This window comes from Maylandia zebra, linkage group LG7, assembly GCF_041146795.1.
Source record: "Maylandia zebra isolate NMK-2024a linkage group LG7, Mzebra_GT3a, whole genome shotgun sequence".
In the NCBI taxonomy this organism is placed as follows: domain Eukaryota; kingdom Metazoa; phylum Chordata; class Actinopteri; order Cichliformes; family Cichlidae; genus Maylandia; species Maylandia zebra.
Genome location: NC_135173.1, coordinates 41,722,950 through 41,737,489, shown reverse-complemented (window position 1 = coordinate 41,737,489; position 14,540 = coordinate 41,722,950). Strand labels below are relative to the sequence as shown.

The 14,540-nt window shown below is 39.0% G+C and overlaps 1 protein-coding gene and 1 long non-coding RNA gene across 3 annotated transcripts in view; both read left to right on the top strand.

Annotated features, from left to right (window-relative positions):
* LOC101469587 (syntaxin-2) overlaps positions 1 to 14,540 on the top strand; it is a 306,839-nt gene that overhangs the window by 17,859 nt on the left and 274,440 nt on the right. Inside the window, exon 1 of one of the 2 annotated variants that reach the window (XM_076886386.1) lies at positions 2,235 to 2,358. The exons of the other annotated variant lie outside the window; for it this stretch is intronic. The gene's annotated coding sequence lies outside the window, so the exon portion shown is untranslated. Of the gene's footprint in view, positions 1 to 2,234; positions 2,359 to 14,540 lie in introns of those variants that run through there. 2 annotated transcript variants of the gene reach the window in all.
* On the top strand, positions 12,117 to 14,241 carry LOC143419699 (uncharacterized). Its single transcript, XR_013099712.1, has 4 exons — positions 12,117 to 13,269; positions 13,427 to 13,579; positions 13,866 to 13,949; positions 14,050 to 14,241. It is a non-coding gene; the product is annotated as an uncharacterized LOC143419699 (long non-coding RNA).

The window sequence follows — 14,540 nt, the reverse complement described above, 5'->3', positions numbered from 1 at the left end:
TCAATGTTTAGCTGGGTCACGTTATCGGTGAGAGATTTAACCGACTCCCGTAGCGTGGCATTTTCAGCGGCAAGCGTTTCCACCTGCCGCTGGCTGAATTCCAGGGATTCTCTCAGAGATTTAAATTCCCGGTGTAAGATCTCCACCAGGGACAGCCTCGCATCGAAACTGGACAATCGCTTGTCGATGGACTCCAGGATTTCTGCGATGTCTTTGCCGGCAGGCGATGTTGTACCGGGGGAGTCTGCCGGGCGACATCTCTTCGATGACGGCGTCTCGATTTTGGCCGGGGAAGATGCACTCTGGGCCTTATGCATTACTAAATCTTGAAAACAGCGGTCGATGTAATCTTGGAGAGCGTCTAAACTCTCCCCGTTGTCCTCCAGGGTGTTAGAGATGATAAAACAGATGTTGTTAGTTATATGACAATTGATTAGTATATTTGGAAAATATTTGGAAATACTGAAGCTTGGAAAACCTTTGTTAAACTCTATGCTACCATTTGCTTTTTCTCCGCCAAAATCTCCGGCGTCTGACGTCACCTACAACATCACTTCCGTCACTTACCTCTCCTTCCGTCACTTATTTTTATTATTCTTTTTTTGGCACTTCAGCACGGCAGATCTAGCCAGCAACAATGAGCTGGGTTTTTTTTTCCCCTTTTGCTTTGAGAACCTGCAGTCCCTCTGATTGGTTCCACAGCCAACAATGAAAAATATCTCCCTCTGTTTGCTTTCTTTGGTTCTAGCAGATAACCTCCTCATCAAGTTTTCTGTCTAGACCTTGTAAAACATCAGTAGTCCCTTTTGTGTGCATCCTTGTTTGATTTGCTTCAGCCCTCTAAATCTTATTGTCCATCTTGTCTATCAGACAGAATAAATCCTGACATTTTTGCCCTACTTAATTGTCTGATTAGTCAGGGCATGTCACCCTTACTTCCACACCTGTGTCTGGGCTTTAATTTTTTTTTTCCATTTTGGTCTCTGCTATCACATAAACTGACACAGACAATTTATTTTGGTTTCCATGCGGTCTTGGTACAGTTTGAATTCTTAGAGTCTGTACATTACTTTTTTTCTCCTCTGTATACTGGGTCTTTGAATTTTGTGTTTTTATCTTCTTTGAACATCCTGATAGGAAATGCTGGGGTCAGAAATCAGACAAGCCTGTTATTTATTTGTAGTTGTTCACCTTCTCTGTTTAAGAGTCGTATTGTACATACACAAGCTCTGATTGTGAACCGAAAGAGCTGCTTGAGTGAATTAAACATCTGGATCACATCCTTGCTTCTCTTCCCCACAGTGTTCATAAGGAGCTAGTTCAATTAAAACTGAGTATAGTATGTATTTTGTTACAAATATCTACTGACTATTGCCCTCTTATTTACAATGGGTCTCCACAGCTGGTGCCTCTGTGTGTCTATTTTAGGAAGCTTTTTACATCTGATGTATAGTGGCCCTGAGAGGTCAAATCCACTGTAACCTAAGAAAATACCAGCAAAAAGAAAAACACAGAAACCAGGACAAATCACAAGGAAAGTTTGATAAAATGCAATGGAAGTTAAAGCAAAACAGAACAGCTGCACTAAACACAATGAAAAAAACAAGGAATTTGTCAGTGTTGTGAGGGAGAAATAGATGCAGGGTAATGTGTGTTTCAACTGTGCAATTCATACGATACTGTAGATTACCCAGTACTGCTGACCTATATGCACTATGTGAGTAGTAGTAGTAGTCGTTACATAGTGGAGACGTGTGTTTGCTCATTGGGAAGAGGTTGTGTCTCTGTTGCTTAGGGCTGCTTTGCCTACGTTCTACCTCTCTCTGTGCTGAGGGAATTTGGTAATGTTATTGCAACTTTCTCATTGGCAAGACATCAGGACAATGTTGCTTACCTCTACTTCACCCACAGGTTTTCTCTGTCTGCTTGTTCCTACTAGGGAAGTATTATGTAGTATGGACATTGTTTTCCCACTGAAGAATGTAGCACTAATGTAGCTTACTGCTAACATAACATCTAAATACTAGGGGTGCAACGATATTCGTATCGATATTGAACCGTTCGATACAGTGCTTTCGGTTCGGTACGCATATGTATCGAACAATACAACATTTGTAATTTATTTTATCAACTTTCCTTCCGACGATGCTGTCTGTGTTGAGCGCTCAGTGAATCTGCGTTCGACTACTCCGCCTAGGCTGCACTGTCGAGCGCAGATCCACTGAGCACTCAACACAGACAGCATAGTCAGAAGGAAGAGCGCAGGGCAAGCTAGCAAGACACATGGACCTCCCCCACCCTCATTCAGATCTGGCGTTTGGAATTATTTTGGTTTTCATGTGACGTATGACCCTGAAGGTAAGCGAGTCATGGACTAAAGTAAAACAGTATGTTGGATGTGCCATGCAATGCTCAATTACATTGGTGGGAACTAGTGTGTTAGCGCAGTTAGCTCGTTAACTGTTGGCCGTCTAGCCCCACACACGTTAACGGAGATTTGCCGTGTTGTGGCGTTAAGGTCATTTCAACGAGATTAACCTGAAAGCACTAGTGGGAACACAACGAATATGACTGCACATTTACGCAGACATCATCCTAGTGCAAAGACCAAAACAACAAGCATGCTACTAACTTTAGCCGAGTCATTTAGACAGCTGTTAGCACATGATTCTCCTTATGCTGCTGAGAATATAGCCCAGAAGAAGTGGATAGTATAGCTTTTATTTTGGAAAGAGCCATCTCTCTGTAATAAACTCTCTTTTCCAAAGATGAGTGATTCCTCAATCAGATACAGGGCTTGCAATATCGCTAGCCCGACGTCCTGGAGCTAGCGATTTTTTTCAGTCGGGCTACCAAAATCTATCTCTGCCCTGCCCGTCGGGCTATTGTAGGAAGGAAAAATATATGTCAATGCTTTTGCATTCTTTCAGAAATGTAGCTGGGTAATTATGTCATTGGCATCGGTGAGCCACTGTCAATATGTGACATATTGAAATCGCGTTTGAATTTGCGCTTGTTTTTTTGCTTTCACTTTGCAATCGCGCGAACTGTGTATAGAGAGCGACAGCACTGATCTGTGAGTGATGATAATTTGTGCACCAATTCCTCTGACATCGTCTTATTAATCGTTAGCTTACTATGCAAACATGACAAGTGAAATCTCCTGCAGCTTAAACATGTGAGAGGTTGATCGTGCAGAGAATCGCTGAGCTTATGTGAGTCCGTGTGTAAAAGCATTTCAGTTCTGCTGAGCCAAATAAGACAGGTCAGGGTGAAGAAGTGACAGCCAAAGAAAAGCTTACCACAAAACGGAGAAGTTATGACAAATCAGACTATAAGGCAAAAAGAAAGTGCAGCTTTATGGTTTCATGGACAAAAGAATTTCTGTGGCTGCAATATGACGAGCTATATAACCAGGGCTGCACATAAGTGGTCCGCAGGTGCGCATTCGCTGTCAAAATAAAAAACACGCACAAGGGTGAGGGTTAAATTTAAAAACTGTACTTTTGAGTTAAAATATATATTTATAATTTCAATAAATGACAAATTAAAAAGGCATGAACATTTTTTTGTATCGAAAAAATATCGAACCGTGACACCAAAGTATCGAACCGAACCGAACCGTGAATTTTGTGTATCGTTGCACCCCTACTAAATACTTCTATAGTTACATGCTAAAGTTCAATGTGTGGGCTATTAGAAACCTCTTTTCAGTATTAAAAAAATGACTTATCAATCTTTAGTTCCATAGGGCATCCATAGCTGTAAGTGTCCCTTCTTCAGTAGCCAACTACCCATTAGTAGACTATGTCCTAGTTCCTCAATATGTGACCTTGTGCTTCAGTTATGTATTGTTCCAAAAATGACAATGTTGCCGCTACATTATCCAGCTACACTACTCATGCTTCCCAAATGATCTTGAAAATGTCTGCTTCAACACTGCAAACAGTAGTGTTGAAGCAGAGATAATCAAAGTTGCCCTGATGCCTCACTAATGAGCAAATGCTGATGGATGGTGTTGTCTGGGTAGTCAGCTTCACAGCTGTTCTGTCATGCTATCGTCTCACCTAGATCACTTCTGTGGTGTTTTGTGAGATCTTTGTTTTTCTTCTTCTGTTCTGCTTTACTCAACTTCCATTGTGTTTTGTGTGCCTTGGCAGAATGTTTCTATTTCCCTTTCCTGAAACCCTCTTGGTTTCAGTGCATTTAACCTCTCAGGGCCACCGTACAGATGCCCTTTCTGGCACCACCCCAAAGAAAATGTTTGCTTATTGTTCAAATGTATAAACTCCTATAGTATGGAGCCACAATATTACAAAGATGAATAATAAGCATATTATCTTATTACAAGCCTGTCAAATTTACCATGTTACTTAATTGAAAATGAAAGTAAAAAGGACTTTTTTTGTGAACATGGGTATGTACATCTCAAAAATAGCCACTCTTAGTTATGGTGTACCTCAAGGCTCAATTTTGGGTCCAGCCTTGTTTGCACTGTATATGTTGCCACTGGGGTCTATTTTTTCCACAGTATAACCTTTAATTTCACTGTTTTGCAGATGACTTGCAGGTTTATTTGCCTTTAAAAGCACAGACAGGGCCAGACTCATTTTAGCAGTGATTACGTTGCCTTGAAGACGTTAAACAGTGGATGTCCTTAAACCATTTAAAATTAAATGAAAGCAAAACAGAAATTGTTCTATTAGCAAATACATTGACAGTGCTCTGGGCCCTTTATCCTCTCATTGTAAGACAAATGTTAAAACCCTCAGTGTGTACCTTGATGGTTCCTTTAAGCTGTGTAGGCAGGTGAGTGCAGTAGTCCAGTCTAGCTTTTTTCACCTGAGACAGCTAGCCAAGGTAAAGCCATACCTTCCAGCTAGTTTCTTTGAACTTGTTATTCATCTGTTCATTACTTGAAGATTGGACTACTGTAATCCCCTGTAGTTTTGTTTGGACAAGCCCTCTATTTATTGTCTTCAGTTGCAGCTGTTTGTCTACTGACTGGTGTGAAATGGGAAGGAGCATATAATCCCAGTGTTGGCCTCCCTACACTGGCTTCCTGTTACTTACAGGATCCAATTAAAAGTTGTATTTTTTGTTTTTAAATCACTAAATTGTCAAGCCCCATCTTACCTATCTGAGCTCCTATTTATTTATGCTCCAGAAAGAACAATAAGCTTCAGTTCAAAACTAATGTTATCTATTCCACAGTCTAAACTTAAATCTCGTGACGACAGAGCCTTCTCTGTGGCAGGTCCCAGACTCCTGAATAGTCTGCCTCCAAATATTAGATCTGCACAAACACTGGAACATTTTAAGCCTTTACTGAAGACACATTTTTATGGACTGGCTTATAGTACACGTTTGCCCCAAACACTTTATTTAAACAGCCTTAGTCATTGTTGCTTTAGTTGTTTTTACGGTCTATTGTAGTATTCTTTTTTATATATTTTTATTGCATCATTGTTGTGCATTTACTTATTTTAGCTGCATTTTATTTGGTAAAGCACTTTGTGCAGCATGAGCTGTTGCAAATGTGCTATATAAATAAACCTGACCTAACTGCTAAAAAGAATATAATAGATGTACAAACTGCACAGTGTTTCATTGTTCTTTCTTCTTCTTAATGCACAACCCCCACTAGGGTTGAAATACCTGGGACGATCCACAATTTGGTTTTAGAACTGAAGAAGCCTCTTGGATGAGAGGTGAAATGTCTTCCCCAAACCTAAAGAAGTACAGTCACTTTCTTTTCAAGCTCCTTAGACTGCGTTAGATGCCTTGTAGTACGCTATCATTGTCATTAGATCAGATTAAGATGACTGCTCAACAGTCAAGCAGGCTACATTATTAAAATCATTACTTTACATTAGGGCTCCCCAAGTGTGCCAAGAACAAATCCCCCCACATCTTTATATTAGTACCACAAGCCTGGACTGTTCACACAATGCAGGTTGGGTCCATGGATTCATGCTGGTGATGCCAAATGCTGAACCCACCATCTGCATGCCTCAGCAGAAGATTCATCAGCCCATTTTTAGCGAGTCAGCCCACTGCAGCCTCACATTTCAGTTATTGGCTTAAAGAGTGGAATCCAAAACGATCTTCTGCTGTTGTTGCCCATTTGGATTTAAGGCTGGACATGCTGTGCATTTTGAGATGTTTTTCTGCTCATCACTATTATAAAGAGTATTTATCTGAGTTACTGTTGCCTTTTAGGCTGCCAAACAGTCTGGCCATTCTCCTTGAATATCTCTCATAAAAATAGCATTTCTGTTCCACAGTGTCGCCATTTTCCACCCTTTTTCTTTTAGAGTTTTTTCACTTTATTGAGTAAACTCCTTGAACAACAGTTTTAAAATATATTCAGACTGGACCATCTGGCACCAAGAATCGCACCATGGTTAAATTCACTAAGAGCTGAAGTTGGATTCAAACACTGGCTTTAGCTAATGCCATGCATCTGTGTTAGTTTATGTACTGCACTGCTGGCGTGATTTTTCTGATTGAATTTATTTATAAATAAACATGTGGACAGGTGATCCTCAAGAGGTGCTTGGTGAATCAATGTTTTTCTAATGTACTTAGCACGAACTATAGACTTTATCTTTTAATAAACTCCCAAATACCAGTGAGTTCTCTTTTTGTGAACATTTAAGAAGACACCAGACCAGCAGAAAAGTAGAAAAAACTTTCTTCTTTTGGTAAACACATGCTATTAAAAGGCACACAAAGGACACAGTGCTGCCCGATTACTGTACGCTAACTTTTTGCTTTACTTAAAGATTTAATTTCCTGCCATTAAATACAGACAAATGCTTATAAAGCAGCGATGGAAAACATTTTTCTGAGGGAATCATTGTCTAGGAAACTAGCAATTTGTTAAGGTCAGACAAACACATTCAATCCAAGACACAATCCTGTTACCAATGTCAAAGTCTTGTGTTTAATCATGTGACAGAATTGTTGCCTCGATAGACTATGTTTCAATCTTCAGTCGGATATTGCTTCCTCTTTAACGAATTTCTATGGAGGAGAAATTCAATTTCTTCTGTTCAATCACGACAACCAACATACCTGCCAGAATCTAATGCCATTTTAGACAGCCATGCCTCAGGGTGCTAAAAACAAGCAAGCACTGGGCTTTTAAATTGCCCATGTTAAAGCTTGGCAATGCTTGACATTAGTGCTGCCCAAATTGGTTGATGATGAGTCTTTTCATAGCTGTCATTTTTTCACAAAACATGGATTTATTACAGTTAATAAGTTACTGGAAACCAGACCTGGCAAATTTTGACAAGTTACAACTTATGGTATACATCCTTCCATTGCCATTCTGCTTGGTGCCATCAGCTGGTGGTTATATTTATTACATATATGTATTAAAAATTGGAATCTTCCCTAGGATGCTGAATCAGATTTGGAGGACTGTAGACCAAATGAAGACGTTTAAACAGTGTTGGAGATTGTGACAATGAGTCTGGACATCTCACTCTGGGGACAGATGCACAGGTCAGGTGTTTGGATCATTTCCCTCGGTTGCCTCAGATCTAGACAGATTACTGCGTCAAGTTATTGACCAGGGGGCCGACTGAAGGACCTTTTCAACCCGTTGCAATCAGAATGTGTGCTCAAAGCAGCTGTCTAGGGTACACAGCAAATATTTCAAATGCAGCCAGAAGGAACTCCTCTGCGGGGCTGACCCATCAATAAGCCCTGTGCACCGTTATCTTAATGTTATTGATAACATTCAGAGGTCTAAATCCTTTACCCCCGGATCTCTGTGGTGATTTTTTAAAGGCTTGTTTTGAGGAGATCTTGTGAAACAATAATCTTAATTTGAATAGGACTTCCTTGCATTGATAAAGTCCTTGTGAGTAAATATAACTGCAGTCTTAGACAGTTTTCATCGATTTTTAAAGCGGCACTTTCCTTTCATTGCCGCACAATACTTTTTTTGTGTTGCTTCAGATTCATGTTTTAGTCAATCACATTTGCTTGCAGTACTCTGCAATATAACATAATAACGGACCAACTTATTGAATGCAGTTATTGCTTTTAAGTTGGCTGAAACTATACTCACACAATGGAAAGAATAGAGCAAAAGGCAATATCAGTAAATAAAAAAAAGTTTTATGATTGATTTAAGGGAATAAAAAGACTTTTCATGGGGTGTAAAAGTACTGTAATGGAATACAAATGTAGACTGCTCTCAGCCCTGTCCCCTCAAGAAAAAAAAAGTCTCACCTTGTAAGGGCTTCATGATTTATTGCATAACATATAGAATAGTACATTTTTCTTTCCATCACTTCCTCAGTGACCTTGTACACTATTTAAAGGAGCTTGTGTCTTCTTCCTCTTGAATTTATGCTGGCTATGTTATTATATTACTGTACACCATTACAAACCTCTTGTAGCTGGATAGAGACATAGAAGGAAGCTGTGTGCAAGTGTGTATACCATTTTGGCTTGTGAGTATTTTACAGACAAGTGGCAAATTAAATCCTGCCTGAACATCTTCAAAATGCATTGACATTGATTTTGCAAGTCTCTTGAACTCTTGCTACAAGGAGGACCTGGCATTATTCCAAGACATTCCCTAATTTGGTGTTTTGAAATCTAGTATTGGTCCAAAATCTCAGTGGTAATCAACTCAGTCGAAATATGGTGTCAAGGAAGGCTTTGGATTAACATATTTTTCATACTCACCAGTCCATTCAGTGACCCACTCATGCCATACTGATAGTGCCAGCCACATCCTGTAAAAAAACACACACAAAAACACCAAGATAGCAAGATAAAGTGATACAAGAAATTCATTCTCATTTTGCAGTGTTCCATAACCATGCCACAAAAATGCCCCCACCGTATAACAGCACCACCATATCCTCTTACCTGTCTGCATGTATTATTTCCCCAGATACAGGTTTTTACAAGCAATATCATTAAGCACGAGAAATAATTTCTGTTGTTCATAATTTGCAACAATCCAACTGAGATCCCATTTGAACACACTTCAAGAAAAGAGTCAAAGCTTGGGAAAAGCCTAATTTGTAAATATTTAACAGAAAATCATTTTCAGTTTTCCTTAGAACTCCATAACTCCCTGAGGTCTTATTATGTTGCCATCAACATTTTAAAAGATCAGTTGCAGTTTTGTTCCTTCACCGACTTCTGTTTGCTTGTTTAGATGGACTGCGGAGCATAGCTGGATCAAAGAATCTCAGAAAATAAACAAAGTGAGCAAGTGTCCTTACGTTTACTAAGGCACAACCTCCTTTAATATTGATTGCCCTTGAGAAACCCTGAGTTTTAGATGAAGCAATAAGCAAACAGCATGAAGACACTGAACGGACTGAGGATTTTTATGTGCCTGTGATGCCAGCTGACACTCTCATGGTTAGCCGGCAACAACACGATGTAGAGCTTTTAGGACAGGAGCAGGTTTGTTGCTGTTTGCTGATGTTGTAGAAATACTTAATGAGATTTATGCTAACCAAGAAGATGTTTCTATCCTGCACTAACAGCCCCCGAAGGAATCAATGTTCAACACAAAACACAAATCAGTCAGTGCTGTCAATTAAACAGAGTGCCTTTATTTGATAACAGAGTGTGTACATTGCAGTATCTGAAGTAATATTGCGCATGGTCATTTTGTAAATGCACCCTGGTTCAAATAAATGTAGAAAGCCTGAAAAACTGTAATTTTCAGAATGGAAAAGGAGCTAAATCACAACACTTAATATGAGATTTGAAAAGAAGGACTTGCTAGTCTTTAAAATGGTTCATATACAGTAATATAGTTCAGAATATGTTAGCTCATCATAAGTGATTTCCACATTATAAACATAAATTTTATGCACTTATATTTGCTCTGAAAACTGTTTTAATCACTAAAGAGATTGATTGGAGTCTTTAAATATGATTTTTAAAGGAACAACAAATAGAACAGAAAGAAAAAGAAAGAAAGCACAGTTAAGAAAACAACTGGTCATGGCTCTGGTTGTCCACTCTTTGCTTAATCACACAAATACATTTGGCGTTTATAAGTAGATGAAATTTCAGGCTTTGGATTCACTTGAGGACAGCGGATAAAGGGATGTGATCAGAGCTCAGTGATCACAGCAACAGGAAGCAGGGTGAGTCAGAGTAATGCCAGCAGAGCCAAGGCCAGAAAAATGGATAAAGGCTGCTGAATTCCTGCATGCCTGTGGGCAATGCATATACGAACACAGGAAGAGCGCAGAGCGGATCTAAAGATGGTCCATACCTCATGAATGTCTCACAAATGAGAAGCATCACAGTGAAGAATGGGATACTTGTACAATACATCCAGCATCCGAGGATTATGATCTTGGAGGACCAGATGTTCCTGTGCATTTATGGGTGTACATGCTGCATATATATATGCATGTAATGGTATGTGGCAGCATCTATTAAATGCACCTTTATCCCTAGCTACTAAATTTGTCTGTCTAAAGAAGAATGCTGGGTTTTTTTTTTTTCAAAATTCTGAGATTGCCCATTTTGTTCTTCACATAATTACTTATTTGAGCATGAAACAGCCATCAACCTTCCTACCCCAGCTCAATAGAGATGAAAAAAATAAAACAAACAAAACAAGACAAAACCCCCCTCTCACATAGGCCAGCAGTGAAGCCTTTAATTTCAGCTGTATAATTGCCAGAAAGCTAAAACAGAGGAGGTGAGACACTTTTTAGAGGTCTTTGGAAAGGAAGATTGATTGACTTGCTGTGCATGTACTTTTAATGGGTATGTTTTCCAAGGTATCCAAATCCCATTAGAATCAGAATCAGCTTTATTGACCAAGTATGTGTATACATATGAGGAATTAGGCTCCAGCTATGGACAGACAAACATAGACAGCAGACAATACTGACAACATGACAAAGATAATGGATGTGCAATGGTGTAGAGTGCAGAGATGTTGGAATAGATTATAGAATAAATGGTTAATGGATGGATAAGTAGTTACTATATGTACAGTACACTGAAAAAATGGGAATTGGCATGCTTTTGAATTTGCACAAATGAATTTAGTTAATGCTACACAAGCCTCTCCTGTTTCTCTTATTTACATGATTAAATAAAGTACCAGTTACTTGATTATAAACAATACTGAGACTACTCATTTTTCTTGCATTGATTTAAAGTGACTAAATTAGAATACTAAAACCATTGTAATCATGTTTGACCACAACCGGAAATGATGCAATATATTCAAAGACAACAACTAAATGTGATTGGATAATAAGACCTACCTTATCCAATAAGACAACAACATAATTTAAGGACAGCGCAATTGACCGCCAGATTCTGGAAGACTGTTCAGCCGCATGCAACCTTTGGCACTGAGTCAGGCATAGTGAGAAGGTAAGTAATTTAAATACATTTGTTTTAGTTGGGTACGTTTTCACAGAATTGTTGTAGTGCATGCTATATGAAACGTAATCTGTAATGCATCTACATGTTGTTTTTACAGTGCTAGCTAAAGTTGGTATTAGCTTTGTGGCTAAAGCTGAAAAATATTAACAAATTGCACATAGTCGGGAGAAAGCAGCTGTTGTCGGTCAGATATGGAATTTATGCATGTGACAGAGAGCACTGACGTTTTTGATGGCTTAGCAAGTTAAAACGTCACTGAGAGAGCGCAATAGTGTTTGTGTTACTCGTGCTAGCTATGGCTACAGTGGGTAATTAGTCTGGCTGTAACCGTCAGAGTTTCAGAAGCTGGGAGGGCCACAGTGCCATACCTTAATTCTTGCTGATGACATGCACTCAAGTTATAATAAGCATCCTGCCACCTTAGACGTGGGTTTGAGAACCTGTACCCATAAATGCCAAATCATTTTTCCATTTAGTCATTGTTTTAGGTGAAGTGTCACTTACTTGACTATTCTATCGGTCATGCCCAAATAATACAGCAGATATCTACAAGGAGATAAGTTTGTTCAACAGACTATGTCTTATTAAGTGATGTATTGTGAATTTTCCAACATCGGCCCAAAACAAATTAGGACCCTTTCCCCCCCCTCTTTTTTTCTAGTTTGTGTAGAACATATGTGAGCTGCTTCTCAAAACATTATGTATAAATGAGGGAAAGATTGGTACTTTAAAGAAACCATTGATGCTCTTCTGGACTGGAATACCTTTCTTCAATTAAAATGAATGTTTTTTGTGATGGTGGAATTTTTACCTTTATGATTACAGAAGTCAAAACATCAGATGATGATAGCTTACCATCTAAACTCCCCATCTCTTGGCAAGTCTGAATTAGAGGGCTCAGCTGTATCGGCCTTTCTAGTGGATTTGCTTAAAGAGGAGATAGCTTAAGTCATTAGGTACATATTCCCTGACATTCTAGAGGTCAACCTTGCACAGTGTGTGACATTAAAGGGCATAACTTATAGAAATGGAATGGTACTGGCCCAAAGGGCAGCAGGTGGATTGCCAGAATACTGAAAAACCATATCTGCATTGTACCACAGCATATTCTACATTGTCAGAGAGCTTGGTGGCTGGTACAGAGAGCACGACAGAGCTTTTGAGCTCCGCCCAGTATCCACAAGAATATTCACTCTCGCTTCGCTCTGTGAACTCCTTGATACTTATCCATTGGTTGACTATGAGATTGGATCAGTCCACATTGTGACTTTAAAAAGGCATATAGAAATAAAAGGTGTTCATATAAGTGTAATAGGTTCAGTCGCATGTATTTCATTAGATAAATTCTTCTTTTTTATGTCTGATCTTTATAACTTTGAGTATTGGGTATGGATAGCTTTATGAAAACTAAACTGAAATGATTCTTTCTGAATGTCTGATATTTAATTCTTTTTTTCCTACAGAGTCCTATGGGGAGTCCTATGGTCCTAAAGACTGTTTTGGCTGACGGAACCTGTCGAAGGCTCACTCTCTAATGGAGTGCCTGAATCAACTGAGGATCTCATCGTTGAAGTCAAGAGACAGTGTTGTCTTCAGGGCAGTTTCAGACTTCAGTTTATGGATTCCTTGTTTGGGAATGAGTTTCTTAACCTTACCTCAGTTTCAGAAGTAGCAGACAAGGGGACTCTTAAAGCTATTGACATGTCAAAGCCCACCACATGGATATAAAAAAGAGTAACAGAGTTGGTGAAACTCAAGATGGAAAAGACTTTTTCATACAGAAGACATGAAGTTGTTCGTGATGCACCAATGGTGGAGGCTTTCATGGCAAGATGGCCTGCTCTATTTGATTTCCATGAGGTAAGGTTTGCCTCATACACGGTGTTCTTGTGGTATTAGCCTAAAATGGTTAAGGCACAGTTGTTATTTGACAGCCCATTTCTTCAGCATGAGTGATTGAGGCCTTCTTCCAGGTATTAAACCTTTGAAGCTCATTTCTCTGTGCTCATGTTTTCAGATCAATGCTGAGTTTAAGAGAATTGCCACTATCCCCCCTCAAACAAAGTTCCTGGCTCAGCTGGATCTCCACTTGGACAACCTGGTGAAGTTGGTCAACAGAAGAGGAGAGCTTGGACTAATACTGAAAAGAATTGTGGCATAAATGGATAATGTAAGTGATAAAGCCTCAACATTCACTTAACATGATCCTCTTTGGATGAAATTTTACAATTGTGGAAGATTTCAAATGTTTTCCCATGATAAATTCTCTCATTTTGTATTTTTACATCTGCTTGTTTTTTTAACCTTCACTTTGTCAACTTATTATTAATTGCCAGTAAACCTATTATTAATTTGTGTGCCTTTACTTTAAAAACATTCATGTAAAGTACACTATTAAAACTTAAATGAAGGACAAGAGCTGAATGAAGATGCTAATTACATACATTTCATTTCAGTGTGAAGATGTTGATGCTGAGTGTGTCAAGGGAGTGTGTATCTACATGGGTGAAGACCCTGGCATGCTTATCCAGGAGTATGTGGTATGTACTTGTCTTTTTTTTTTTTCTTTTTCTTTTTGGACTTTCCACAGTGTGTCATATTACTTACTTGGAAATGACTAACATGGCTTCTTTTTTACAGGGCATGGAAGAACGTGCCATCAGTGAGACTGTTGAAGACACCACTGTTTGAATTTATCTTCTTAAAGAGCAAGCTTCAGCAGATGAACAAGAGTTGTCCTTGCAAGCATCAGGGTGGCGAAGACTTTGGATAATGTAGCATTTGCTGTGATAATGCTATTTGGACTAATGTATGCATTAAACCTTGCCTACCCTGCTGACCTTCGCTACAACTTTGACGTTTTCCAGAAGGTTTTCATGGAACTGGATGGAGCTAAACTCTCTAAAGTTCTTGCTTTCAAAAACCATCTGTTTCATTGAAAAGTCAAAGACTGCACTTCTGCAATTCTTTGCAGTTTTTCATTTTGTGTTCAGTAACGTTATACTGCTTATGTTTTTATTGCTTTCCCCTCGTGTGACTGCAATGCAGGATAATTTTTCCTTTTGGTATCATGTTGTAAGAAATTTCTACTGACGATTTTTAGCAATATGTTCTAAGTCAACCTTAATGTC